At 37.8% G+C, this 26,200-nt stretch overlaps 1 pseudogene; it reads left to right on the forward strand.

The window, feature by feature from the left end:
* The first annotated feature begins 5,765 nt into the window (after nucleotides 1-5,765).
* Nucleotides 5,766-6,180, forward strand: LOC102265226 (small ribosomal subunit protein eS19 pseudogene; annotated as a pseudogene).
* Nucleotides 6,181-26,200: the final 20,020 nt, after the last annotated feature.

Below are 26,200 nucleotides of genomic sequence, written 5' to 3' on the forward strand. Positions count from 1 at the left end.
AGTGATTCTATTACTGCTTGCATATTAAGAAAAAGATGTGATGTCTGGAGAAATTGGGGAAACCCAGTTTACTCAAAGTGTAACAACACAAGAGTCTGTTTTATTTACACAGTACTAGTACACTGGTACTTGGAATAATCATTCTAAGATATTACCTATGTGAATATATCTGCTATAAAAATTAGCACAAAAATGAATATTTTAAAATTTTGTTTTTTAAAGAGTTAAATGTCAAAAACAACAAAAGAGTTAGGATGTAAATAAAGCTCAACTTAATTTAAAAGAGGGGTAAAAACATTTGACCTAGTGTTTCTCATGAGTAAATTGCCATGTAAAAGAATATTTGATAAAAAATATAATATGTCATTAACAACTGGACTTACTCGAGGCATGCAGGGGCATTTTAACATTAAAAAATAAATTAGTGTTGATACAAATTAGCAAAAGAAAAGAAAAAGTGCATAGTCCTCTTAATACATGCAAACATTTCAGGTAATTCAACATTAATTTACAATAAAAACTCTTAAACTGCATATAGAATGGAACTTTCAAAATAGTGTAGAATGCTCAGTAATTTCCTGAGACCAGTAATAAGACTCTTCTTATTACTTACCTGGTATTGCCACTTTTACTTTTTACGATACTAAAAGGAATTGCCAGTGCAAGACACTAAAAATCAAAGCAAAATAATTCATTATTTTCAGCTGACTTGATACGTGTACAGAGAAAATGGCAAAAACAAAGCAAAAGAAAAATAATCTACATTCAAGCTATTTGTCAAAAAGTGAACTGAGCAAAATCTCTAGATACATGATGATTACACAAAGTCAACTACATTTTATCTTCCAAAATAAAAATATAAAATTAAAAAAGTTTAACACAAAGCCAATTATAGTAAGACCTAAATAATAACTTTGATGGAATAAATCCAACAAAATATATGTAAGTACAAAGCATTAGTGAGAAAAGTCAAAGTGGATGTAAACAGAAGTAGGAATATACCATAATCAAGAACTGTCAAACTCAATATTGTAAAAATGTAAATTCAGTCCATACTGATTCATATATACAATACAAACTTCAGTACTTTCTTGGTGTCAGTTGAAAATTTGATTCTAAAATTTATGTGAAAATGAAAAAAAGGTTGAGAAGAGCCAAGATAAAAATAGAAGAAAAACAAAGCTGGGGAAATTACACCAACAAATTGTTAGACATTTAAAATCTATAGTAATTAAGGCAATGTGATTTTGGAATGAGGATAATCAAAAAATGGACCAGTGAAGTAGAATTGAAAATCCATAAATACAAACATTAATATTTTTACACACATACACAGTCATTTTTAATTTTTTTTTACAAAGTGACACTGCAGTACAGTGGGTAAAAAATAGTCTTTTCCAGAAAGGATGGTCTTTTCAATATGGGTACTGATCAATGGGCTATTCATATAAAAAAAAATCAATAAAATGTGATCCCTGTCTCACATCAGACACAACAACCAATCTCAGATGGATTGTAGATTTAATTGTGAAATGCAAAACACAAAAGCTTTCATTAAGAAAACAGGAGACTATTTTCATGACCTGAGATAGACAAGTGTTTCTTAAATAAGATTCTAAAAAGGTTAAAGAAGATAGGAAAACATATAAATTGGACTAAGCTTAAATAATTTCTGTTCCCCAAAAGAAGACACCATTACAAACCAAACAAACTCTATAGTAGGTACAAAAACACATTTTTATAAATGTACTGTCAAAGAATGTGTGTAAAGAAAATATAAATAACTCCTACAAATCACTAAGAAAAATACAAACAACAAAATAGGAAACTAGGTAAAAGACTTGAAAAAGCAATTTACAAAGAAACTATTAGAATGGCTCCCAAATACACAAAAAGAGGCTTTAAGAGTCATCAAGTAAATACAAGTTAAAACTGAGAATAGATATACTGTACACTCCATTTTTATTCAAAAACAGAGACATTATTTTGCCAACAAAGGTTCGTCTAATCAAGGCTATGGTTTTTCCTGTGGTCGTGTATGGATGTGAGAGTTGGACTGTGAAGAAGGCTGAGCGCTGAAGAATTGATGCTTTTGAACTGTGGTGTTGGAGAAGACTCTTGAGAGTCCCTTGGACTGCAAGGAGATCCAACCAGTCCATTCTGAAGGAGATCAGCCCTGGGTGTTCTTTGGAAGGACTGATGCTAAAACTGAAACTCCAATACTTTGGCCACATCATGTGAAGAGTTGACTCATTGGAAAAGACTTTGATGCTGGGAGAGATTGGGGGCAGGAGAAGCAGGGGACAACAGAGGATGAAATGACTGGACAGCATCACCGACTCGATGGACATGAGTTTGGGTGAACTCTGGGAGTTGGTGATCGACAGGGAGGCCTGGCGTGCTGTGATTCATGGGGTCGCAAAGAGTCGGACACGACTAAGCGACTGAACTGAACTGAACTGAACACTCCATTTTTAAAAGACAGGCAATATCAAATGTTGGAGTGGATATGAATCAAATGGTACTCTTATTGCTTAGAAGAAATTACTCAAACTACTAAAAACACAGATCCAATAATCCCTCAATTCTGTTATCAGACTTGCACAAAAGAGAAAGGCACTCACATATTTACTACAAAGACAATGACAATGTTTATGCTGCACTATTTGCAATAGCTTTCAAATAGGGATATCAAGAGTCTGTAACAGCAGAATTATGAATAAATTATGATACACTGATAAAATAGATAACTACATAGTGATAAGAAAAAGAACATTAACTATAGCAACCATGTGGATGCATCTCACATGCATATGTGAAGTGAGAGAATCAGGGGGAAAACAATCTTTGCTGTATGATTCCACTTACATGAAGTTAGAAAAATCAGGATAGTGGTTATCTTTGGGGATTAATGGTTGAAAGGAAAAAAAAAAAGGAGTCTTCTCGGTGCAAATAACGGTCTCTTTCCTCAACTGGGTGTAGGTTTTACACAGAAGTCATCATTTTGTGAGGAAGAAATCATCAAGTAGTACATTTGATTTGTGTATTTTCCTACCTATGTTTTACACTCCCAAAATAAGTTAACCTCAAAGTATTTTCCAAAGATCCATATTCAAATGATTCTAAATACTAGTATTCACAATGATTCCCAGTTATTTTTAATATCCCAACTTTCAATGAGAAACAGAAACAATTCCTGCTGTAAGAGTTCTTCTGGGCCAAGTATAACAATGAAAATAAAATGTCAACCCACATGTGAATTGGCTATAACATGAGTGAAAATGGAGGCACTGGTAAAGTTTAAGAGTACTGTTTCTTATCTAAGAATCTCAAAGTTGACTTTTGCTTTACCATTTCCTAAATGGACATTTCTAAGCACTCATTCATGCCTGCACATGCAGGACTGTTACAATGATCAGATTCCCTCACAGAGAGACCATCATTTACCATCACAGCTCTTCTAAGAGTCTCATGTTCCTGCCTGTGATCCCTCCTTGCATGATTTTTCAATGCTTACTAATAAACTACCTTCCAAATAAACAATGGATTCAACTCTACCGTGCTTCTCTCTTTAATGTTACTGGCACATTTATCATCTGGAGATATAGGTGAGAGGTTTAAAGGTACAATTAGTTTTTCTTTCATCTAATTTAAATGAAAATAGTATAATGAGCTTTAGGGACAAAATTCTCTTAATTAAGGGGAGTTATTCCTAGTATTCCTAGTTATTCCTAGTATTCCCTGGTGGCTCTGACGGTAAAGTGTCTGTCTACAATTCGGGAGACCTGGGTTTGATCCCTGGGTTGGGAAGATCCCCTGGAGAAGGAAATGGCAATCCACTCCAGTACTATTGCCTGGAAAATCCCATGGACAGAGGAGCCTGGTAGGCTACAGTTCATGGGGTAGCAAAGAGTCGGACACGACTGAGTGACTTCACTTCACTTCATTCCTCGTATTGCGTTAACATATTTAAATTGACTAAAATCCTTTTTTTTTTTTTAATTGACTAAAACCTTTTGATGGAGAGAAAAATATGACATCAAGCAGGTAAGTTATGGTTGGGATGTCCCACTAGTCTAGGTAGAGGTGCAAGCTGACTTGATTTCAGGCATACTATGATTAAGCACAGCTAGTCAAGCCTATCAAGAAAGTATCAAGTTCTCCAGAGAGATGCATTTTATCTTTGCAGCATAGTTCCAAGTTTAATTCAGACTGGTGTTTTCAGCATTTTATAACATTTTTACAAAATAGATAAACTTCAAAATAGCATATTAATATAAAAATGTTTCAGCATTTTATAAAAAAAAAACTTTTCAATACTGAAACAGCTCTTTTACATATTTTGGATGTAACTGCTTAGTAGAAGGCTCTAGAAGTCTGAGCTGTTTTTCATGATGGCAATGAGCTAACTGTAAAACTTATATAAATAAATCTGAAACTATGATAAAATATTTCCTTGGCCTTTTGGGTTTTAAGACCTGTTCTTAAAGATATACATACCTCTTAAAATGATTTCTGAAGCATTGCAATGCAAAGTAGAAAACAAAAAATCTTTTTCATCTAATTTAACAAATCAGCAGGGCAAGTATTTTCTTCTCTTAATGCTGAAGCACTAGTGTATAAAATACTCTTAGCTCATTAACTCCAAAGGAACTACATATTACAAAGGGAACTAAAGTAGCCCTTTTAAGGCAAAACATTTGTACAATTCCATACAGAAGCTTAACATAGGAGAGAACCACTCAGTCTAGGAAGTGGGTATATAACTAAGAATAATCCTTTATTAATTCATTTATTCACTGTCTGACAGTGTCCTTCTAACAGACATAAAAAGGAGTGAACCAAAATCTATGTCCTCAGTGGGACACATATGTGCAAATGATCAAGTCCAGTACATTTATGTAAGGCAGCGGAGGTGCAAATATCAAGGTTTTTGGAGGGTGTGAAGAACATCAACCTCTGGGGCATCAGTAAAGCTTTGCACAGAGGGTTGTAGAGTAATGCCAAGTTAGTGATAACTCAGGGAGTCTTACCTGGAGCTTGGGTTCCCCTTAGAATCTTCCTTGGTAACCTTCAGAGTATAGTGAAGTACCCTCACATCTCCAGACAGGCCCCAGAACAATTTGATCATTAAGCCCTCCAGCCTCTACCTCCATTAGCAGCAGACAAACCAGGAAGCCTCAAAACAAGTCAACTTACAGGTACTGTGTGCTTGAGTAATCACTTCAAGTCTCTCTTATGGGGAATTACACTGTGACTTAAGTAGAGTTATAGAGCCAGAAATAGATGAGGTCTTTTCTTACATTAAAATTTAGAGCAATCAAGTGTATAAAACTATAGGTTTCCTTCAACAACTTTTGCCTACGGTAACATTCAAGGGACTCTGATCTGATTCAAAAGTAAATGACCCATTTAAAGACCATGTTCCCACCACTGGCAGTGTTCAAGGTTTCTACCTCTGAGTGACCGCAGAAGAATTAAGGAATTAACCAAGCCTAGGACATTATATCAATGCATGCACAATGCATTTCCCTACTAGAATTAATATAACCCAGTTAAAAATGGGCAGAAGACCTAAATAGACATTTCTCCAAAATTGACATACATATGGCCAAGAGGCACATGAAAAGATGCTCAACATCACTAATGATTAAAGAAATGCAGGTCAAAACTACAAAGTGGTACCACCTCACACTAGTCAGAATGTCCATCATCAAAAAATCTACAAACAGCTTTCCCCTGGCTGGCAGCACAGAGGCTGCAGGATGCCTGGAGTTACTGTAAAAGGCATGAACCAGCAGGAGTTCGTCAGAGCTCTGGCAGCCTTCCTCAAAAAGTCCAGGAAGCTGAAAGTCCCTGTAACACCATCAAGCTGGCCAAGCATAAAGAACTTGCTCCTTATGATGAGAATGGGTTCCACACACGAGCTGCTTACACGGCACAGCACCTGTATCTCCCGGGTGGCTCTGGGGTTGGCTCCATGACCAAGATCTATGGGGGGCATCAGGAATAGTGTCATGCCCAGCCACTTCAGCAGAGGCTCCAAGAGCGTGGCCCAGTGGGTCCTCCAAGCCCTGGAGGGGCTGAAAATGGTGGAAAAGGACCAAGATGGGGGCCACAAACTGACGCCTCAGGGACAGGATCACTGGACAGGTGGCAGCTGCCAACAAAAAGCATTAGGACAGATGATGCTGGGTTAATAAATTGCCTCATTCGATAAAAAAAAAAAAGAAAAAAATCTACAAACAATAAATGCTGAAAAGGGTGTGGAGAAAATGTAACCCTCTTACACTGTAGGTGGGAATGTAAATTGTTACCGCCATTATAGAGAACAGTATGCTGCTGCTGCTGCTAAGTCGCTTCAGTCGTGTCCGACTCTGTGCGACCCCATAGACGGCGGCCCACCAGGCTCCCCCGTCCCTGGAACTCTCCAGGCAAGAACACTGGAGTGGGTTGCCATTTCCTTCTCCAATGCATGAAAGGGAAAAGTGAAAGTTAAGTCGCTCAGTCATGTCCGACTCTTCACGACCCCATGGAGTGCAGCCTACCAGGCTCCTCCGTCCATGGGATTTTCCAGGCAAGAGTACTGGAGTGGGGTGCCATTGCCTTCTTCAAGAGAACAGTATAGAAGTCCCTTAAGAAACAAACAAACAAACAAAACCTATAATTGGAGCTACCATATGACTCAGCAATCCCTCTCCTGGGCATATACCCAGAGAAAAAACATGGTTCAAAAGGATACATGCCCCATAGTGTTCATTGCAACACTGTTCACAATAGCCAGGACATGAAGCAACTTAAATGTCCATTGACAGAGGAATGGATACAGAGGATGTGGTACATATACACAATGGAATATTACTCAAGTTGTTTAAAAGAATGAAATAACGTCATTTGCAGCAACAGGAATGGACCTGAATATTATCATGCTAAGTGAAGTCACTCGGCAGTATGACAAGGCTTATATGCAGAATCTAAAGAAAACGATACAAATGAACTCATTCACAAAACAGAAACAGACCCACAGACTTGGAGTATGAATTTATGGTTACCAGGGCTAAAGTGTGGCAGCAAGGAGTTTGGGATTGACATGTACACACTGCTATATCTAAAATAGATAACCAAAAAGGACCTACTGTAAAACAAATTTTTAAGTGCTCTAGATAAAATCATACTTATATGCTAAGAGTTATCCAGCTTTACAGTTGGAAACTGAAGTTCAAAGAGGTTATATATGTTCCAGTACTCACACACAAAGACAGTAAATGGAAGATCTTGAACTTGAATTGAGTTGCATTTGCCTATAAAACCCACATGCTCTTTCCTAAGCAGTGCAGAGGCTAAGACGGAGTTTCCTTACTGATATCAATAGATTGGTAAGCATCAGAATCACCTGGAATGATTAAAATGCAGATTGTGCACTTAATTTAATGCAGATTATGCATTAATTTAATGCAGATTAAAATGCAGTATGCTAAAATGCAGATTCCTGATTTCCACCTCAGACCAACTGCAATTTTAATAAATTGTTCAACTGATTCTTACCCAAAGTTGAGACTGCTGGACTAAACGAAATAAATTTCTTTCAGATTTATTCAAAACATTAAATTTATCTCAGGTATGTGGTTAGATGATTGGCACCTTGGCTTTTTTTTTTTTCCCATGCAGAGAAAATAATTATTTTAAGCCCTCTAAATGACAAACCATTAGACAATCATTCACATTGCAATTCTTGGATACACAAGCAAAGTTCCAGTAGAAGTTTTCCTTCAAAATATTCGAAAAGTTGTTATTTGCTAAAACTAGAATGAGTAATCCAAAGAACACTGTCTTCTTGGGCCTTTGCCAGTTATGTTAATATTCTGATCATTGCTGACATTGGCATTAAGTTAATCCTAGATATATCTCCCATATGACTATTGGGAACTTCATATACTATTTAAAACATAACCTTGTATGTGAATATCCCTTTCTAGGCAATCCTGAAGTCCTAGAACAGGACCTAATATCCCAGAAATGTGGGATTGGGAGGCCCCTGACTTTAGAGGTATTTTGAAATAAGTCATGGTAGGTCTAGCCAAGGATCATTGCTCTTATCAAACAGAATTTCAATTGAAAGAAAACTTTAGACCTAGAAAAGTAGACCTACAAATTTTTAAAATGTATCAAATCATTGAAACCCACTCATTCATAAAATCCTTATTGAGCAATTACTATATGCCTGGTACTGTGCCAAGTCTAAGTCTAAAATTACTAACTTAATAAAGTCCCAAGTAGACTAGACACTGCATTGGGGACCCAAGGGAAATACGTAATGCTGGTCATTTTCTCACAAAATTTATGAGAAGATTAATGAGACAACATTTATGCATGTGAAATAATTATAAAACACTGTGTTCAGCTTAGATACTGAAAAAAAAAGCGTTCAAAAGGAACAATTAGTATGTTTCAAATGTTGGGTACTTTAGTGATTGTTTTACATACATTCTCTTCTATTACTTTGCACAAAAAATGTGTGATATGAATATGACAACTGATATTTTAAAAGAAATAAAATCATACTGGGTAGTAGTAAATAGTGATTTTATAGATAATCATTATAATCAACGCTCAACAGTTGCAGTAAAAGTACTTTTCCAAATAACCAGCCAAAAAGATGTGAAGCTCGATTTCAAATTCAATTTGTTCATTTCCATTTGGCTACCACCAATGCTATCTCCTCTTCTAAGAAGGCAGAGGAACTCATGTGAGTCCAAGTATTCAGAAAACTCTGTAGATGCAGGAGGAATTCAAACAATATAAAGTTGTACTTTGGACTCTTGAGCTCTGATACATATCCTTTCCCTCCAAGATAAACATAAAAAAACAAGTAAATAATGCCATCCAGTGCCAGTTCTCATAGAATTAAGTAAGACACACCACAGCACATTTTCACAGAGCTACTGGGTGGGGACAAAGGGTTATTTTAGGATTCCCGAAATCTGGGCATGGTGAGATGAAACAGCATAACCCCAGGTGTGGGGGGCACTTCAAAGCAGTGCTTGCAGCCATGTAGGGCAGCTGTAATTTCTGGAAAACAATAGCAGGAGATGAAGCAGTTTGGCATGCCGATTGAGCAATGGGGTAAGGACTCTGCCAAGGGCACTAACAAATTCCACAGTAAGTGAATACAGCTGAAAATCCAAGAAAATGATTCACACGGGCACTGGTAGAAAGGCGTGTTCAGGTTTCCTAGCCTGGTCTGCTGAGTCACTCACTAGAACTTCCCACAAAACAGTTATTATCCTGAGACCCTTTATGTTAGTAAGAGGCACAGAAATGTGTGATGAAATCACACAATTTGGGAAATGATAACTTGTTACAATTTACAAGAAACTTGAAGGATCCCAGGACACAACCTGATTGCTTAGCAGGTGAGAAAACTGAGACCCAGAGACATTAAATGTGCTGTCTAGGGTCACAAGGAGACTCAAGAGAACTAGCACTAACTCGGGCCTCAGTTTGGTTGGATTCTTTGCCTGGTTCCTGATGTTATTATTCTGATCAGAGAATGGAATGTTCTTGCTTATTAAAGTCATTAAGTGGTTAAAGCTAGGTGCCTAAAAAGACATAGCCCTCATTTTTAAAAAGGTGAAGGAAAGTCACACTGAATATTAAAATCGCCTTGAATAAAATGGGAATCATCAGGATGTTGCAGGCCATCTTTTAAGATGATCACAGGTCCACAGTGGACTGTACACATGCCCCTCATGGAATAACTAATGGGATAAATTATTCTAACACTGCCATTTTAAAATACTTATAAGGCATTTCAGTTTAACTTTTTGAAAAACAAGTGAAATCTAAGTAATATTTTTCTGTGCATTTTGTCACTTGCTTCAGGTCTTTCAAATTTCACATTTTCAGTGAGGTCTTCTTTGTTTTGGTTTTCATTTTAAGTATAGTTGGCGGGCTACTGTCCATGGGGTGGCAAGAGCTGGACATGACTTAGTGACTAAATAACAACACATAGTTGACTTACAATATTATATTAGGTTGAAGTATACAATAGACTCAGAAGTTTTGTAGATTATACTCTATTTAAAATCATTATAAAATGTTGGCTATCCTCCCTGAGCTTTGCAACATGTCCTGACAGCTTATTTATTTTATACAGTAAGCTCTGCTTTGAACACCCACTTTAAAGCTGCAAACCACGTGCCATACTATCCACTCGTGAGGTACTCACGATTCTCTCTATGCTTTATTTTTTCCTCCAAGACATTTAATACAACCTAACAAATGATAATTTATTCTTTCTTATCATCCTCTAAGTAGAATGAAGACTTAGAGAGCAAGAATTGCTTATGTCCCCAACAGCAAAGTCCCTACTACACTAAAAGTGGTTACCAAATATTAAATGATGAATGGATATACATATATAAAAATAAAGCTTTGAAACGCCTACTACACATGGCCTGGAATTAAAAATAAATCTATTTGATATATTTTTTAAAAACCAGATATTGTTTTCCAGCCTCATACAGATGAAACATTTGGAATCTAAATAAATTTTAGATAAATGTTGATCTAAATTTGATTTTTTTTTTTTTTTTTGCTATTCTTTAGTGTATTTATTACGATGTAAGGTACAGGCTTTGATAGCAAACAAACAAAAAAATCAAACTAATATCTAATGATTAATTTAAAAGAGCAATTTGATCCACTTTTTTAGGCAGTTAGCTTTTTAATATTAAGTGATATTAAATGCATTATGTTTAAAATTTGAACTTTATTTCATTTTTCTCTTTATGGATATCTAAGACTTTCTATTCCTCCTAAATGACATTATTAAACATTTTAGAAATCATCAGATATTCTATTAATTTAGCTCTTTCCTTGACAAAATCTGTTTTTCTTTCCCTTTAGGACACAAGAAGGCATATGGGAAAATCTAAAGTGCAGGCCCAAATCATTGATTTTGATTATTAAAAAAATAAAGTCTCCCAAATGATCTAGATTTACAATTATATCATCATTAAAAATATTTTACCTCCAAAGTATACAAACAGCTCATGCAACTCAATATAAAAAAAAAAAAAAAACCTAATCAAAAAATGGGTGGGAGACCTAAATAGATAGACATTTATCCAAAGAAGACATATAGACAGCCAAAAGGTACATGAAAAGATGCTCAACATCACTGATTATTAAAGAAATGCAAATCAAACTAAATGAAGTACCTCACCCTGGTCACAATGGTCATCAAGTCTACACATGATAAATGCTGGAAAGAGAGTGGAGGAAAAGAAGCCCTCCTATATCATTGGTGGGAATGTAAATTAGCACAACCATTACTGAGAACAGTACAATTGTTCCCTAAAAAAACTACCAGATGATCCAACAAGCCTACTCCTAAGCATATATCTGGAGAAAACCATAATTTGAAAAGACACATGTACCCATGCTCACTGCAGCACTACTTTCAATAGCCAAGACATGGAAGCAACCAGAATTTCCACTGACAGAGGAATGGATATAGAAGTTGCGGTACATATACATGATGGACTACTACTCAGTCACAAAAAAGAATGAAATGATGCCATTTGCAGAAACATGGATGGACATCATACTAAGTGAAGTAAGAGACAAATTGGATGGACATAGAGATTATCATACTAAGTGGAGAGACAAATATCATATGATACTGCTTATACGCAGAAACTTTAAAACATGATAAAAAAATGAACTTATTTGCAAAACAGACATACTCAGACTTTGAAAACAAATTTATAGCTATCAAAGGATAAAGGTGAGGGAGGTATAAATTAGGAGTTTGAAATTAACATATACATACTACTATAGATAAAAGAGATAATCATTAAGGACCTACTGTATAGCACAGGGAACTCTATCCAATATTCTGTAAAACCTATACGGGAAAAGAATCTGAAAAAGAATGGATATACGTCTTTATATAACTGAATCACTTTGCTACACACCTGAAACTAACACAACATCGTGAATCAACTATATTTCAACATAAAATTAAAAAAATGTTTAAGTCTCCTGAATGATTTAGCTGTAAAATGATATCATCATAAAAGAAAGAACTTTATACCTTTTTTTTTAACCAATATTTATGCTAGGTTTTTCATTTTCTTCTCCTAATGTATTAGGTATTACTCTATGACACTCAACAAGAGAGACAGTAATGATCCCTAATTTTAGTATATTATTACATAAACATAGTAATCATTAGCATTTATAAATTTTTATTTTAAGGTTTTATATGCAGCAAATACAACATTAGGTTTATACATAATCAATGGACATAAGAAGATGTCCATTGAACATTCTCCCTGAATTTTGCAGGCTCTATTAAGTTTACTGATTATAGCTCTCTCAAGCTTAAATTTCATGAAAGCCTTTCTTTTTGTTTATTTACTAGATGTGTCCATTTAAGAAGAACTATTAAAGTTATTTAATAAGATGCCAGGATATAAAATAAATATATAAAATGAATAATTTAAAATATAACATAATATACTTGTTTTAAAATGTTTACCAAATGTACAAAAAGATGAGAATAAATTGGAAGGCACAACATGTTTTTGAATGGGAAATTTAATATTATTAAAGATACCATTTTCTCCAAATAAATGTAATGTTATTTCAAGTATATTGGCAAGCTTTCTTTTTTAAATGAACAAGTTCTATTTGACTGAAGTAATTCAGTCACTGATCTTTGGTGTATTATTTCTCAATTGCAAATTGCAGATAACACTGTTTATATGTTTTTAAAGCTTGTCTTATAAACAATATACCAGGAGGCCTTTGATGCAGATCACAGACATACATGCTCAGGACAAAGAGAGAGTGGAAAGGACAACAAAAGTAGCATTACATACTACATAGATACAGTGCATCTACGTACAGTGTAGTATGTACATACTACATACTACAGATACTATATACTACATAGACACACTGTATCTGTGTAGTATATAACAGATGGAATTGTACCCCAAATTTCCCTTTGCTCTAATGTTAGGACACTGAATTGGATCAAACATGTACACCTCCAATCCCTTATATGATGAATTTTTCTCCAGGTAACTTCTGATCTCTTAGATAAAGATATTTTGATTAGGCTTATCCCATAGTCACTGTCCATTTCTGAATCCTTCTGAGTACAACTGAGCCTTACAGAGTATCACTTGGTACAGTGACTCTTGACAAATCATTTATGAGCCTTTTTCGTGGTGAGCTAAAGCTGGTCTTAGATAAGCTGATCAACAGCAGTCAAGACTGGTTAGCAAAGGGCTCCTACTCCGTCCCATCCAAATCTAACAAAAGGCCATCACCTTACTCAAGAAAATATAATACTGCCCAAAGTCTATGCAAATCACATTTTAGGAATGACAGGAAAAAAAATAGAACACTTTGGATAATTGAAAGCATAACAAGAAAGATATAAAAACAAATACTTTGTAAACAACATGATAGAATATTTCAGGAGTCTGGAAAAGGAGAAACACTGAGTCTAAAATAATTTTGGGTATGAAGTTTAGAGATCTGTTTAAAAAAAAAAAAAAAAAAGTAATTACAAAAGTGTTCTCTCGATGAGAGTTCCGATTCCCTTGCAAAATAGACACATTACTGGGGTAAAATAAAAATCATCAGAAACAAAACTTGAGCTTAAAGCTCAATGGAGAACAACATAGTATTAATTTATCCAATGTGCATTTCTAAAAATTTGCAGATAATTTGCTTTTGAGAGCTAAATAAGAAGGGTAGTAAGAGAAGACTGACTGTCAACCTGGAAATCAGTCGGCAAGTGACACTCAGAGTTTCAGCAGAAGCCAGTGTTGGCTGTCTTCACTGTGTGGATGCAGACACTGATTTTAACAATTGTTCCTGCCAAGAGGAGTGGATAGGGTTTTCGTGACCTCACCCCCGAGCATCCGCTTCTATCTTGTTTGGTGTATGAAAAAAATCAAAGACAGAAGAGAAAGGAAAGTGGATTTCCTTAGGCTCCTGAGTCCTTTAGTTTAGAGCAAAGGTAGAGGAAACGTGATACGGCTTTGTTACTCACCTGTTACCTCTGCTCAACAGCCCATGGAGCACAGGACGCTTCGCTTGTATTCCTGACATGGAGAAGCTCCATGCAAATCGCACGCTTGGTCCCACAGTGAGTTACCAGTGCAGACCAAGAAGAGATGCTCAGGTCAAACTTCTTCAAATTAAAGAAATCCTAGGGAGGATGTTTGGAAAGATCATTGTTCCTATTTTCCATTTGGATACATTTGCTTCAAAAATTACTGCAAGTACTGTCTCTTATTTTATATCTAGTCTGAGGCAACCGGGCATTTCAGATATTAGCATTTTTCCAAGTGTAGTACTTTCTAGAATCCGTTATCTCATCACTGGTGCTGGATGGAAAATCAGTGCTGCCAAGACCATCATGTTGGGACAACTCTTGGCAAGGACAGGCTCACGGTGTGGGCTGCAAAGTGCAGTCACCTCTCCTACCCAGCTCCAACAAAGTGCTTTCAATGTGAGTGAATTTCACCTTAAAATTCTTATTTCTGATAGATAAAGAAGTTGTGGTACATATATACAATGGAGTATTACTCAACCATAAAAAGGAATGCATTTGAGAGCCTATTATACAGACTGAAGTAAATCCAATAGTGAAGGTCAGGGAAGCCTGGTGAGATGCAGTCCATGGGGTCACAAAGAGTCAGACACAACTTAGCAACTGAACAACAACAAATCAGAATGAGAAAAACAAATATCGTATATGATTGTTCTGAATTGTGGTGTTGGAGATGACTCTTGAGAGTCCCTTGGACTGCAAGGAGATCCAACCAGTCCATCCTAAAGGAGATCAGTCTTGAGTGTTCACTGGACGGACTGATGTTGAAGCTGAAACTCCAATACTTTGGCCACCTGATGTGAAGAACTGACTCGTTGGAAAAGACCCTGATGCTGGGATAGACTGAAGGCAGGAGGAGAAGAGGGTGACAGAGGATGAGATGGTTGGATAGCATCACCGACTCAATGGACATGAGTTTGAGTGAACTCCAGGAGTTGGTGATGGACAGGGAGGCCTAGCGTGCTGCAGTCCATGGGGTCACAAAGAGTTGGACACGACTGAGCGACTGAACTGAACTGACTGAACACATACAGATGGAATGTAGAAAGATGGTACTGATAAACCTATTTGTAGGGCAGCAATGGAAATGCAGACATAGAGAAGAGGCTTGTGGACACAGCGAGGGAAGCAGAGGGAAGGACGAACTGAAAGAGTACCATTGAAACAGGTACATTACCATAGGTAAAACAGACAGACAGGGGGAATTTGTTGTATGATGCAGGGGGCTCAAACTGGGTGCTCTGTGACAACCTAGAGGGGTGGGATGGGGTGGGAGAGAGGCTTAAAGTGGGACAGGACATGTGTATACTTATGGCTGATTCATGTTGATGTTTGCAGAAACCAATACAATATCGCAAAGCAATTATCCTCCAATTAAAAATAAAATTTAAAAAATTGTTATTTCTGGCTCCTCTTGAAAAAACATTCGGAGACTCGCCAACACTAAGCCTGCATTCGTCTCAGAGCTTCTCAGTGGCCCCTCTCTAGTGAGGCCCATTCCACTGGCCTTACCACGCAGCACGGCCTCACCTTCAGCTGGCTTCAGCCCATCTGGCCCTACAAGCATGTGAATTGGCAGAATGAAGCTCTGACATTTCTAATGTGCTATATGTCACACTAGATCATGTTACAAGTTCTAACTCTATGGACTCCATCTCTGAGTGAATGTTAAGTCATTTCTTCATCAACAAGTATATGCTGAATGAATACACCACCTTGCCTTTCATTTACTGATGGATTCCATTCAATGGTGCTTCCTCTATGATCCACAAGATGAAACAATTACACAATAAACTCATAAAGAAAAACAGAAAACCCAAAACCTTGTCTGAGCTCTCACAGCAATTACAGTACAAACCACATTAGTTATTCAGCTCTTTATCATCAACTATCTCATGTGTTTCCCCCCCCCCTTTCATGTATATTTATCTTGTCTCCCCAATAAAACTGCAGCTCATCAAAGGTCAGGATGTTTGTCTTTTATGTCTTTATAGTCCTCCATGGTGATTCAAACACTGTCATAATGCAACGAATGCATACTTGTTTATTTAAAACATTGTATAAAGCAGAAGCAACCAGTACCTTTCAACAGTCATTATGTTGTAATACGTGAGACCACTGCCTCTGCCCTCTCTCCCTTTATAGGAATAATCCCAGGCTGAAACACACACAGCAATGCCAGCTAATTTTTCTAGATTGCTTTCCACTGGCTGCTTTCCTTCAAATCACAAAGAAGGTTCCTTTGAAGCAGGTCCTGCTAGAGACTTGATAGTCATCAGGCTGTGATCACAACGAGTATGCTGCCCTGGAACCCAGCACTGCTTACTGGCACTTACATGTTCACACCAGGCCGTGCCAAACCACATACACTCCAGGTCCAAGAGCTTCCTCTCCAAGACAGGGCTGGCTGGCAGGCCGCTCACACAAGGATATGAATCAAGAGCCCTAAGGGCAAATTACAAACTCCTTTCTTCTCGGCATAGCTATAGACCAGCATGAGTCCAAATTGATTTCACAAACATAGATAATTATCTAAAGCGAATGCATCCAGACTCTTCTCATTGTAAAAGGAGCCATTAATAGATCAAGGTAGACTGGGTGGAAATGGAAATTTGACTGTAGGTTCAGTGGGTTTAGTCAATATTCATCCCTGGTACCATAAATATAACATGGTGAGGTGGGCAAGTGTGTACCAAAAATCTGGCTTCTTTTGCCTGATAGTTTAGTTATTTCTGTCACATCTTGTGGCATAAAGCAAGGGAGAATTATGTGATGAACTGTTTACATCATCAAAAACAGTTCATAAGACTTAAATAGAACCCAAATCCTCCTACAAGAAAACAGAATGGTCAGCTTTAGAAAAGACAAATACTTACTGTAAAAAAACTGCAACTACATTCATATGTGATGTCAAACAAGATGATTTTAAAATCAAAATGTCATCATTTTACCGTAAGTGAAACAAGGAAAAAGATTATACTTGATATTTGCCCTTACTGCCTAGATTTATTGTACTAACTGAGTTTCTAATGGGATGTTAGCAATGCTGCTTTAATGAGGTTTGATCATATCAGATTATCATATGAAGCAATAATCAGTTCAATAGGTCAGGAATTAATTGACTAAAGGAGGAAATGTCTAGGTGGACCTGGGTCCCATCACTCTTTTCCCCTACATGACCCATCAGTGGAAATTCTTTTCTGGCTCTATAAGGTGACTTATATGGGGCTTCCTCGGTGGCTCAGCAGTAAAGAATCCTGCAAATACAGGAGATATGGGTTTGATCCCTGGGTCAAGGAAGATCCCCTTGAGAAAGAAATGGCAATCCACTCCCGTATTCTCGCCTGGGAAATCCAATGGACAGAGGAGCCTGTCAGGCTACAGTCCATGGGGTTACAAAAGAGTCAGACAAGATTTAGCAACTAAATTACAACAGCAAAGTGGCTTATGGATAGAAAAGAAACAGGAAGAAAGGACCAGCTCTCACATGCAATCTCATCCACTAAGTTATAAGGACTTCCAGGCTCCTCTGTCCATGGGATTTGCCAGGCAAGAATACTGGAGTGGGTGGCCATTCTCTTCTCCAGGGGAACTTCCTCAACCCAGGGATCAAACCCAGGTCTCCTGCACTGCAAGTGGATTCTTTACTGAGCCACCAGGGAAGCCCTATAGCAGTAATACTATTCTTTAATTTCCTACAAAACTTCTTGATCCAGCCCCAATTCTCCATTCTTTCAAGACCCTCCTTTCTCTTGTCATCTCTTCTAAGTTTTACTCCTCTACTCACCTTATTCTTGCTCCTTGTTTAATCTATTTTATTATTCCATGGCACTTACATTCTGAAGTAACTGATGTATTTTTTACTTGTCAGCCCACCCTGATTCCATTTCTGAACGCATCTCCTTTTTTTGGCTACCCCATCCAAAAGTAGGGATGGTATGGGAGATGCAGACAGGGAGGGATAAGGGAACAGTACCAATACGTCTTTCACAAGTTTTTTCTATGTGGTAACGAAAAAGCAGAAGATAGATACTTTGTTTTTGTATTCCACAGAAAACTACTCATGACCTCAGCTAAAAGACAAAATTCTTCAAACTCCCTTGAAATAGCTGCCAAGCAGAAGTCATTGCTTGTTTCTTCCAGGAATGCCTCTGTAGTAGGTTGACTCAGCTGGGAAGGAAGCGCTTTTACTCTTCCCACTTTCCTCCTTTGTTCCACAGAAAAGACAGATATAATGGCTAGAGCTCATGTACTAAGTGTTAAGGATAGAAACCACAAACACAGGATACCCGGCCCACTGATGATGTCACAGGACCACCATGCTGTATAGCCCTAGACTGCTACCTCTGAAATGTTTTTGAGAGGGAGAGATAGTATTTTTCTGTCACCATTATTTCAGTTTTTTCTATCCTATTCAGCCAAATTTATCTTATCAATCAGCTCAGTTCAGTTCAGTCGCTCAGTCGTGTCCAACTCTTTGCAACCCCATGAATCGCAGCACGCCAGGCCTCCCTGTCCATCACCAACTCCTGGAGTTCACTCAGACTCACGTCCATCGAGTCGGTGATGCCATCCAGCCATCTCATCCTCTGTTGTCTCCTTCTCCTCTTGCCCCCAATCCCTCCCAGCATCAGTCTTTTCCAATGAGTCAACTCTTCACATGAGGTGGCCAAAGTATTGGAGTTTCAGCTTTAGCATCATTCCTTCCAATGAAATCCCAGGGCTGATCTCCTTCAGAATGGACTGGTTGGATCTCCTTGCAGTCCAAGGGACTCTCGAGAGTCTTCTCCAACACCACAGTTCAAAAGCATCAATTCTTCGGCACTCAGCTTTCTTCACAGTCCAACTCTCACATCCATATATGACCACTGGAAAAACCATAGCCTTGACTAGATGGACCTTTGTTGGCAAAGTAATGTCTCTGCTTTTGAATATGCTATCTATGTTGGTCGTAACTTTCCTTCCAAGGAGTAAGCGTCTTTTAATTTCATGGCTGCAGTCACCATCTGCAGTGATTTTGGAGCCCCAAAAAATAAAATCTGACAGTTTCCACTGTTTCCCCATCTATTTGCCATGAAGTGATGGGACCAGATGCCATGATCTTCGTTTTCTGAATGTTGAGCTTTAAGCCAACTTTTTCACTCTCCTCTTCCACTTTCATCAAGAGGCTTTTTAGTTCCTCTTCACTTTCTGCCATAAGGGTGGTGTCATCTGCATATCTTCTAAAAAGGTTAAAACTAAATAATTATCATAAAGTCTAAACTGCCATGTTAAAATGGCCCTCCATACACATGGGTTCTGTACCCATGGATTCAAGCACTGCAAATCAGACATATTTAGAAAAAACATTCCATAAAGTTCTATGAGGCAAAACTTGAATTTGTCAGGCACTAGCACCCGCTGACACAGACAGTCAAGAATCTGCCTGCAATGCGGAAGACTCCGGTCCAATTTCTGGTTGAGAGGACCCCTTGGAGAAGGGAGCAGCTACCCACTCCACTATTCTTACCTGGAAAATCCCATGGACAGAGGAGCCTGGAGGTCTACCATCCATGGGGTCACAAAGAGTCAGAACTAACACTTTCCCCTAAACGCTTAGGCTTCCCTGGTGGCTCAGTGGTAAAGAATCTGCCTGCAGTGTAGGAGCCGCAAGAGCTGCAGGTTTGATCCCTGGGTTGGGAATATCCCCCTGGAGGAGGGCATGGCAACCCACTGCAGTATTCTTGCCTGGAGAATCCCACTGACAGAAGAGCCTGGCGGACTATAGTCCATAGGGTCACAAAGAGTTGGACACAACTGAAGCAACTTAACATACACACAACAACTATTTACATATCATTTACATTTCATTAGGCATTGTAACTAATCTAGAGGGGATTTAAAATATACATGAGGATGTGAAAATATCATTTTATGGAAGGTACTTGAGCATTCTCAGATTTTGGTAAGCAAACCAGGGTGGGGAGGGTGGTGGTTGTTCCAGAAACCAATCCCTCACAGATGTCAAGGAACAACTACATTCATGTAATGTATACTTTTCCCACAAAGTTTTCAACATGCATACTTCATCTGTCCTTTTGATCTTTAAAATATACCTCTTAAATTAGCTAAGCCTATCTATTTAACAGGGGCTTCCCTGGTAGCTCAACAGTAAAGAATCTGTCTGCAGTGCACGAGATGTGGGTTTGATCTCTGGGTTGGAAAGAGCCCCTGGAGAAGGAAAAAGCAACCCATTCCAGTGTTCTTGCCTAGAAAATCCCATGGACAGAGGAGCCTGATGGGCTATAGTCCACAGAGTCACAAAGAGTCGGACATGTCTTAGTGACTAAATAACAAACAACCCGTTTAACAGATGAAAAAAATGAGACTAAGGAGGTTAAGCCACTTATCCAAGGTTCCCAGCTGGAGAATTAGAGCCTAAATCATCTGAATTTTAGCCCAGAGATGCTTCTAGTACAGTATGCTGCCAACTGTTCAAATAATGTGTCAAAGTTTCAAGAATTACTACACATGCTGCTTAATGAGAATAGATAAAGCTTTAAATACATAAAAGGAAGATGACACCAAAGTTGCTAAGGGCATAAAATGATTTTTTTTAATATTTTTATAAATTCTGAAATCTCTTCCACAACAAAAATACATACAAAATAAGTATTATAGCCACAGAATAAGTTCTTTATATTTTAGTTATTGAGCAAGAGATAAACTTATACAACACAACAATATAGGCTAATTAACTCAGGTGGCATATGTGAAAATAGTCAGGGTTCTAGGTGGATTCTGCTAGTACTTGGTACTGCAGCTGCATAGGGCAACATTATTACTAGCTATGGAGGTATGTGAAGACTTACTGAAAAACTAGGCTGTTATCCAATTGATTAAACATATTTAGGAAAACTATATTGTATAATATTTGATGCATCAGTTTGAAGCACTGAACACCAAACTTACCTGCATTAATACTATAAAATTCATTTGCTGCAGAAGGGTTTCTTCATATAAAAGAAAGAAATTTGCCATAAATAAGCTATCGCTTTATGTAAAATAAATATCACCTTATGTTATATTAACATATTCAATATTGCATGAATCAGTAAATGTAAAACACTGAGTTAAGATGATTTTTTTTTAAACCTGTGTAGAGATAGTTTTTGAAGATGAACTTATATCCCCATTCTTTGGTGACCTCAATGAAAAGAAATTCTACTTTGCTAGCTCCTGAGAGATTTTTGAACATCTAGGCCACCCACTTACTTTATCTCCTGCCTGTGAATTTTCAGACAGGGTCATAATTTTGGCAGGAGGTAAGATAAATGGCAGGCAGAGATGAACAAGTCCATATCACATCAACGTCAATTATTTGCATCAAAGACAACTTTTTTCCTTCAGAAATAAGTACCAATCCCTCTCCACAGCCTTTAAAGTGTCTTGAAGACTCTTCCCCTCTTGGAAAGACTAACCTAGTGAAGAAAAGGAACATTCATTTGTAGGGTCTATCTAGTCTGATCAGTACTGAGACTAAGTATCAGATGATTTCTTGGACACAGTTCTCACAGCGTATTTTCAGGGTAAGGCAAGCCTTACCCTGAAACAAGCTTAAGTTTAGATGAATTGGATGTGCTCTGGGAAGATGAATTCCTGACTGTTCTAAGACTTGGCTACTCCTACCTACAGTCCCTGAGCCTGACATCTGCACTTCCTATAATAATAACACATTGAACGTTTCTGGGCTGTCTGGATTTTGTCCTATATTGATGTCCTAATGATGCCTTTTTCGCATGGCTTTGGTATTTTGTTTCATTTGGGCTTTCAAGGAGCCATACAATAGTACACAACCAAAAAAAAATAACTTCTTCTTGCCTATAATATATGAGTAACCTAGACATTTCAGTAATATATACCTAGTGCATTTCAAGATACAAGATTTGCTCTTATGTTTTCAAAGAACTGCCAAAGTCTCTCAGCTAAGCATCACTGATCTTCATCTCATTCCCACCTACTGCTCACTCACTCTTTAGATGTAATATTTTCCATCACCTTCTCAAATGTGGTTGATGTTTAAAATAGCAATCATGGATTGCATATATAGTTAAATTTGCTTCCTTATAGAAAAGAAAACTAACTAAATTTTTGGTAGAGAAACATTTATCAGTAGCATCTTCATCCTTAAGTTACATTTTTTTTACACAACTAGTCTTGCAGAAACTACTTCTGTCAGTTAAGCCATTCAGGCAGCAAGTAAGAGAAAATCCAATTTGAAATTGCACCTGTGATAAGACTGTTATCTCAGGAGACCAGAACTAAGTGGGCTCACCATTTAGTCTATTCAGCGAATAAATCCTATCATCAAGGAAACAAATGCTTTACATCAGTTTACTCTTCCACCTTCAACTGTTGGCCTTCGTTCTCAGCACAACAATTACATAAAAAAAAAAACAGTCCAAAGTCTGAAAGGAAAATGTCTTCTCCTTGGATGCTGGCGGGGGAGGGGCAAGAAAAATCTTCTCCTGATACCTAAGCAAACTACTCCTCATCACCTCATATGTACATTTCTAAACATACACAGAATTACCATATTTTACCAGAAGGAAACAAGACTCATGCTCTATTGCTTCCCAGGAGCCCAGCCTTGCTTGAAGCTCAGGGCCATCTAATACCTGAAGTGGTCAGGAGGTGTAAGTGGGAAAGAATCCGCCAACACAGGAGAAGTAAGAAATGCAGGTTTCATCCCTGGTTTGCCTGGAGAATCCCCATGGACCTAGGAGCCTGGCAGGCTACAGTTCATAGGGTCACAAAGAGTTGGACACAACTGAGCAACTTAGCATGCTGCTGCTGCTGCTAAGTCGCTTCAGTCATGTCACACAGTCATTTAAAAAAAGTCATCAATGATTATATGGCCAGGGAATTGTCTCCAGACACTGCTGTTTCACATGTAAAATGATTTACCCTAACGATTTGCCACTCCACAGCCCCACTTTTTTATCTTTAATTCATCCTTTATCTTTTTCCCATAAACATGTTGGGACTTAGCCAGAAATGCCTATGTGCAAAATGACGGTGTCTCTGAAAAGATTTAAATATAAGACTCAAGAAACTCATTAGATTTATTTTTTGGTAATGTGCAGAATTTATGATCAAAGGTAAACTAAGCATATTAAATTTTTTTTAACAATTTGAGCAAAAGTTGATTCCACCTGGGCAGCCCCAAACCAGAACTGGTTAGAAGTGCTCCACTGATGAGAGCTTGGGGAGAGACTTTTAAAGAAAAGAGTTGGAAGCAAAGCAAGGAAATTGTTTGATTGGCTATAACTTAAGCAGTTGCCTTATTTGTAAAAACCTAATTGGCTGTTTGTAAGTGGCTGTCATGAGACTTTAACCCTTAGGCATTTACAGGCTTAGGTTTTGGTTTGCTTACATATACTACCAAACCATTAAAGCCACCTCAATTGAATGTTGCTGCTTCCCTGGTGGCTGAGACAGTAAAGAATTTGCCTACAATGCAGGAGACCCGGTTCAATCTCTGGTTCAGGAAGATGTCCTGGAGAAGAGAATGGCAACAATACCACAGTATTCTTGCCCAGGAAATCTCAGGGACAGAGGAGCCTGGTGGGCTACAGTCCATGGGGTCACAAAGAGTCAGACATGACTGAGAGACTTTCACTTGTTTAATTTAGTACTGAATGCTGGGTTATTTGGTAAAGAACACAATTAAGATTCAATTAAAAATTTAGGTATGATTCCTTAATTCAGATGGGTGAAATATTTCTCTTTCCAAAGGCTTTGAGCCTTAAAATAGCCACTACACTGTTCTGAAATACAAAGGTGTTCTATGAACTAACATGTTTTGAAATAGTAGTGCTGCCATTAGCCTCAGATACCTGGGATTCAATCAGAAGGAAAACTGACACACTATCACACAATCTAGGGAGAGCCCATGAAATGTGTTCTCAGTGCCGTTAGCAACTCCTTCCTGAAGACATAATGACATGTCACATGCAGAAACTTCATGCACAGAAATGGTCTGATTTCCACCCTTGACAGGGCTTTGAAAACTGCCCAGTTTTCACTGGGAAAAGAAAGGATAAAACTTACTCAACAAATCTGTTATGAGGTCAAATAGAACTGTTCTACTCTTGAGAGATAGGTATGTGGTATATATGGGTGTATATAACAGAAATAAATGTGTATACATTTAAATGCACACACATGCACATACTGTATATGTGTATATTCATATGTACATGCATGCATATACTGTGTATGTATATACATTTATAAGTACACACATGCACATATTGTATATATACACTGCTGCTGCTGCTGCTAAGTCGCTTCAGTCGTGTCTGACTCTGTGCGACCCCAGAGACGGCAGCCCACCAGGCTCCCCCATCCCTGGGATTCTCCAGGCAAGAACACTGGAGTGGGTTGCCATTTCCTCCTCCAACGCATGAAAGGGAAAAGTGAAAGCAAAGTTGTTCAGTCATGTCCGACTCTTCGTGACCCCATGGACTGCAGCCCACCAGGCTCCTCCATCCATGGGATTTTCCAGGCAAGAGTACTGGACTGGGGTGCCATCGCCTTCTCCGGTATATATACACACATATGTATAAATATATACATATAGAAAGATACATACAAGTATAAAGATATATACACACACCCATACTCTATTCACAAATACACACACTCTCTGAAACCTATAAAATGAAAATTATAGTGTTTATTTAGTTATTTTGTACACTTATAAAAATTATACCTTTATATTTGATTATGATGGTACAGATGGTGATTATCTTTGTGAGGATGCTGAAAAAACAAAGCATGAGTAATATTCATTATGTTAACCACATTTTAAAAATATCCCTTGATTTGAGTCTTTGAGCAGAATGCTTAGTGTTCTTTGCTGTATCTGATTTGGCCTTTGGGGGAGTTACTTCACTGCTATCTTCTTTTAAATTTATTATTTGAATCCTATGAGCCAGGGAGGAAAACATTAAGTTGGCTGAAGCATGCTGATTTGCCCTAGAGTCAAAGTAGAGACAAAAAGGTCTTGGAGGCCTTAAAAAGGGACAGAAGTTCTGTTTGTTTGGTTTAGAATTTTAAAGCACTTACTTTTACTTTGTTTGCTATGTGTAATTTCTTCTAGCATCACTAATTAAACATGGTATTCAGTAACTCTTAATTTTTAGGAATTACTAGAGAAAAGAATAAATGGGACTGGGTTAAAAAAGCCATCCCATGCAACCTAGAGGGATAGAAGGGGATGGGAGGTGAGAGGAGGTTCAAGAGGGAGGGGACATACGTATATCTATGGCTGATTCATGTTGACATATGCCAGAAACCAACACAAAATGTAAAGAAATTATCCTACAATTAAAAATAAACTAAATTTTAAAAAAGAAAAAAGAGAGTTAAAAAAGCCATCTCATGAAATGTTAAAGTATGCTTCCAAAGTTTTGGTTTAAGTTTAAATTCTGTCCTAAATTTTAGAGGAGGGAGGAAGTAAGGTTACAGGCTACTGAAAAATATTTGAATTTTAGGGGCATCGAGGGAAAAAATAAGCACACCAGTTGCTGCTTATGTAATGAATCCCTTAAAAAATAGATGTGTTTAAACTTAGGAGAACAAACCTATGGTTGCTGGGGGAGGTGGGGGGAGGAACAGTGTACACACTGCAAATGGCAACCCACTCCAGTGTTCTTGGAGAATCCCAGGGATGGGGGAGCCTGGTGGGCTGCCGTCTCTGGGGTTGCACAGAGTCGGACACGACTGAAGTGACTTAGCAGCAGCAGCACACACTGCTACATTTAAGTTGGATAACCAACAAGGACCTACTGTGTATAGCACCTGGAACTCTGCTCAATGGTATGTGCCAGTGTGGATGGGAGAGGAGTTTGGGGAAGAATGGATAATGTATATGTATTACGGCCGAGTCCCTTCACTGTTCACCTGAAACCATCACACCACTGTTAGTCCATTTCTATCCCATTACAAAATAAAAAGTTTAAAGCTTGAAAATTTAAAAATAGGTGTGTTTGTAAGGTTTGTAATTTTTTCAGA

Source organism: Bos mutus, chromosome 4 (genome assembly GCF_027580195.1).
Source record: "Bos mutus isolate GX-2022 chromosome 4, NWIPB_WYAK_1.1, whole genome shotgun sequence".
Classification (NCBI taxonomy): domain Eukaryota; kingdom Metazoa; phylum Chordata; class Mammalia; order Artiodactyla; family Bovidae; genus Bos; species Bos mutus.